The following is a 5,693-nucleotide window of genomic DNA, read 5'->3' on the forward strand; positions in this document are numbered from 1 at the left end:
TAATGTGTAAGGACCCCAGGAAGCAGTATTCTAAAACTGAAAATAATTTCTAGTTTTATTAGCATTCAGATTGTATAAAACTAAGTATTAATACAAATCAAAATTTCTGCCCTTGGATGTCAACTTTCCATTATAGCAGTTAGAAAAAATATTTTTTTACTCTTCCATATACCTTATTTTTTTTATTACATTCTATTTTTAAGGAAATAAGAAGTGAAAGCCTATTTTTTTTTTTTTAATGCAGAAAGTGTGGGTTATATTCCTGACCAAAAGAAATCACTAGCAAAGGAGACTACTCCAAAATACATGGAGCCCTTAGCAGTCATGGAGGTATGATTCATGGGGCCTCATTCACCCATCTGCTTCAAGCTAAGCAGCCTTACTTTAATCTCTATTATCTATTAGCTATCACAGGAAATCCTACTCAAAGAAAAAAATCTGCTGTTGGAAAACAACAACAACAACATCAAACTTCCCCAATGGCTTTGGAGTGATTCGGAGTTAATCACTCTGTGTGTGATAGGCTTCTTGAGTTTATGTAGAATCTGAGTGGCCCACTTTTACATCATCTTGACCTAATTCATTTTTCCCCTTTTTCTTTGCCCATGTTTTCTGCCATCTTTATTTCATTCATTTCATTTATTTTCTTTTATTCATGAATTTTTAACAAATATGAGAGATGATTTTTTCCTTCTGCTCATGTTACTTTTCCTTCTTTGAATAGTTAAAAGAAAAACAGAGTATTATACGAGTTACAACACACAAAAACTTCTGGGGTAATTTTGTTTCAATTTGTTTCCTTTGTTGCTATTCTAATTGTTGGCTGTACTTAACAAGGAATTGGAAGAACAGGAATAGGAATGTAAGTAATTTAGAGGAAAATATTCTCTCAGGAAACAGGTGTATTAAGGTCACAAAAATTCAGATAACATTATCTGTTTAATCTATAATAGGTATTCTTCAATGTTCTAATTTTATTGCTTTTGTTTATTTAATTGTGCTTCAGTGGATAACTTCTTGTGAAAATGTTACATCTGCGCGGTTGGTTGGTTTGGATAATATATGCATATATTGTCTGTCTTTTTGGTTCAGTTAAGGAATGTAGTTGTCCTTCACAGAAGAAGAGTACTTACATTCCCTTAAATATGCACTAACCAATACATTGCATGCATCAAAAGTTATGTTCTCTCTTTGTAAAGCTTATTTCAAGCATGTGTGGCTAGAACAAATTAAAACAGAAGTCTGACATGTTTTCCTCCGTCAAGTATTATCAGTCTCCTGTGATTTTATTTTGATCTATTATATTATGGGAACAAGAAAATTTAGGGCTTAGATATTGTCAAGTCCGTCCTCACTTAGCATCAGCGATGACATCATATACAAGAAAAAGTGCACAAAATTTCAAATCACTCATCTTGCCTTAATATAGTGTGAGAAGATATTGTGTCATATGTTAAAGAATAAAAATATATCAGTTGTCATTATTATTTAAGAGGTTTAAAATAACTATCTTTGGGGCATGTTTACAATATGAAAATGATACAAAAATTTCTATACCTAAAAGAAACTGCTAATTAAAAACAGAAATGTATATGCAAAGTAATTTCTATGGAAGTTATTAATATTAAATGTATGAAAACAATGTACTCAGTTCTGTATATACCATGAGAATTTAGATGTCACATATTAGAACACAAAACTCTAGCTTCATGTTTTTCTTCATTATTAAAACATTTAATTGCATTTTCTTTCAAATGCATTTAAGTTATTTTCTAATATCAAAATCTCAATTATTCTTTACTCAAATACTTTCAGTTACATTTCCAGAAACTATTTTAGTTGTGATAGCTTTCTAATATACCAATTGTTTCCTGTGCAATCTAGCTCCAGAAAGTTCTATATCGTTTCATTTCTCCCAATGCAATCAAAAGGGTATGAAGCAATAAGATGTGACAGAAAGTGCTTTCTCGGGATGGTTTCCTATGTCCTAAGTCTTATAACTACAAAACTGAAGGCTTTTTCTTCCTATTTTAAAGCAAGATGTATGCTTTTGGGTAACTTCCTTAAGGGGTACAGATAATTACACATGTGGGCTTATGATCACAAAAATAAATATACAGCCAATTGGCAAAAGTGAAACAAGAATTCACAAATTAAATGGAGAAAAAAAAAAAAACAAGAATTCATCAAATTAAGTGGAGAAAGAACAAGAGAGAACAATAGAAACAAGAAAGGTCCAAAGGTGTACTAGAAAAATCTTTAATCCACAAAAATGTAGAGGATTATCGGTTTTAAGAATCTCATTTAAGATAAAATTATATTCCGGTGTTCTCTTTCAAAATCTTTGCTTGTGAGATATGCAGCAAATTAAGCTTTTGAAAATTAGCTTCAATTTAAATAAAAATGGAAGTCTGAAAATGCAGAAATATATCACATGTCAATAAGATTTGTTCATATATATTATATATACATGTATATATAAATATATATGTGTACTTGAAAAATGTGTGTATAAGCATAGATTATTTATGAATACAGAAAGCACTAATTACTCTAAATGGATATTAAAATTAACAGGTAAATAACTACATATTTGAAAAAAAGCAAGTATTTAAAAATTTTTCCAACCCTTGTTCATACTTTATTTTAACCATATATTTTATCACAAGAGTTAAACATCCAGTCGTGGCAGTTACGAATGAGGCTGCCTTAAACTTTCATGTTAAAGTGGTTACACAGACATAAGTTTTCAATTCTTTGTGTAAATAGCAAGGAATGCAACTGCTGGATCGTATGGTAAGGATATGTTTTGTTTTGAAAGAAATCACCAGACTGTTTTCCAAAGTGTCTAGATCATTTTAGATTTCCACCAGCAGTGAATGAGGGTTCCTGTTGCTCCATTCCTCAGAAGCATTTGGTGTTGTCAGTGTTCTGGATTTTGGACATAATAATAGGTGTGTAGCGGTACCTCACTGTTTTGTTTGTTTGTTTGTTTTTAATATTTTATTTATTTGTCAGAGAGAAAGTGAGAGAAGGAGTAGGCACAAGCAGCAGGAGTGGTAGGCAGAGGGAGAAGCAGGCTCCCTGCTGAGCAAAGAGCCTAATGTGGGGCTTGATCTCAGGACCTTTGGGATCATGACCTGAGCTGAAAGCAGATGCATAACCGACTGAGCCACCCAGGCATCCCCCTCACTGATACTTTATTTGCATTTCCCTGGTGACATATGATGTGAAGCATCTTTTTATATGCTTTTTTGCCACCTGTATATCTTCTGTGGTTAAGATTTTTAATTTTTTAATAGGGCTGTTTTTTAATAGGGTTGTTTGTTATCTTATTTTTTAATAGGGTTTTTGTTATCTTATTGTTGAGTTGTTCAGAAGTCTGTGCATATTGGATAATAGTCTTTTAGCAGATATGTATTTTGCAAATATTTTCTCCCAATCTAGGGCTGTGTTCTCATTCTCCTGACATTATTTTTCACAGAGTATGAGTTTTTAATTTCAATGAAGTCTAGTTCATCAGTATACTGTTTGTGGATCATGCCTTTGGTGTTATATGTAAAAAGTTTTCATTATGTCCAAAGTCATGCAAATTTTCTGCTCTGTTGTCATCTGGGAGTTTTATAGTTTTGATGTTTACATTTTTCTTAAAGCTCTTATTCATTTATTTGACAGACAGAGATCACAAGAAGGCAGAGTGGCAGGCAGAGAGAGAGAGAGATTGGGGCAAGCAGGCTCACTGCTGAGCAGAGAACCTGATGTGGGGCTCGATCCCAGGACCTTGCGATCATGACCTCCTGAGCTGAAGGCAGAGGCTGTAACCCACTGAGCCACCCAGGTGTCCCACTGATTTTTACATTTAAGTCTGCAATATATTTTGAATTGACTTATGAAACATGTAAAAATCTGTGCCTGGTGTCTTTTTTTTTTTTTTTTTTTTGCATGTGGATGTTGATGTTCCAGAACAACTTAAACTTAGTATCAATGCAAGAAAGGCATTTTAAGGTGTATATAATGGGAGATAACAGTGACAAGATCTATTATTTTGGGGATGTGCACTTAGGGAATCAAAACTTGGGTTAATTTCTTCCTTGCATTACTTGATAGCTTAACTATGTGGCTTCTTCAGACCCTATTTTTTTTTTTAATCTATACTATGGAAATAGAAATAAATATTGTGTGATGTTTATTTTGTTATTTAATGAAATTATGAATTTGAAACTGTTTTATACATTCTTGGATGCCCTACATATTCTCAACCCATTTGAAACTATTGAGGACTCCTTGAAATACTTTTATCTAGTTTCAAAGACATCATGGTGCCCGGGTGATCTCATTGATGAGTACTACTTTTCAATCTTGTCGGCTGAATTTCCTCCTCTTTCTGACCCTAATTATTGGAGTTCTCTAGGAATGTGAGTTCACATTTTATGGCTTCTCTTTCTGTCTACATACTACTTGAATGAATTCATCTAGTTATACAGTTTTAATACCATGCATATGCTTCCAAATGCCCAAATATCTCTCTCAAGTCCTGAAATGATCTTGAAACTGCAAACTTATTATCCACCTGCCTGGATGACTAATGAGTAATTTTCAATGAACACGATTCCCTGCCTCAAACCTGTGATTCTTTCAGTTTCTCTATTGTGGGTTTTTCCCACATTAAAAGCTTAGAATACATATTATACTCTCTCATATAGTTCATTTCATCAGCAAATCTCACATCCTCCAGTTGTATTATAAATCAGATCACTTTTCACCAATTCTATCCCTAAGACCCCAATCCCACACTATTATCTTCTCATACCTGGTCAGCCTTAATAGCCCTCCTACCAATTGCTCAGCTTTTATTTTTTTACTTATTTGCAGTCTCTTCTCCACAAAGACCTCAGTGTAGTCTTCGGGTCATGCCACTTCCTGCTTAAAGCCAAATGGCATCATATTTAAAATAAAATCGAGGTTCTTTCCATGTGCTCTTGTGACTCTTAAAATTTAAGAATAAAGATTGTGTATATATACCACATCTTCTGGATCCATTCATCTGTTGATGGACATCTAGGTTCTTTCCATAGTTTGGCTATTGTGGACATTGCTGCTATAAACATTCGGGTGCACGTGCCCCTTTGGATCACTACATTTGTATCTTTAGGGTAAATAGCAGAGAAAGACAACTATCATATGATCTCCCTGATATGAGGAAGTGGTGATGCAACATGGGGGCTTAAGTGGGTAGGAGAAGAATCAATGAAACAAGATGGGATTGGGAGGGAGACAAACCATAAGTGACTCTTAATCTCACAAAACAAACTGAGGGTTGCTGGGGGGAGGGGGTTTGGGAGAAGGGGGTGGGATTATGGACATTGGGGAGGGTATGTGCTTTGGTGAGTGCTGTGAAGTGTGTAAACCTGGTGATTCACAGACCTGTACCCTTGGGGATAAAAATATATGTTTATAAAAAATAAAAAATTAAAAAAAAAGAATAAAGAAGAATTTTTAATAAATGCATTATACCTCTTCAAAAACAAAATCATTGTTTCAAACCACATTTCTACTCTTCCTCTAATTTATTCTACTTTTCTTAGTCTTCTTGACATTCCTTTAAATACCAAACATTTCCATTTATGGCTTTTTAATTTGGCAAATGCTATTTACTATGGCTTTCTCTTACAGATTTACAAAATAGTTTATCT

The sequence above is a fragment of the Mustela erminea genome, chromosome 1 (genome assembly GCF_009829155.1).
Source record: "Mustela erminea isolate mMusErm1 chromosome 1, mMusErm1.Pri, whole genome shotgun sequence".
Lineage (NCBI taxonomy): Eukaryota > Metazoa > Chordata > Mammalia > Carnivora > Mustelidae > Mustela > Mustela erminea.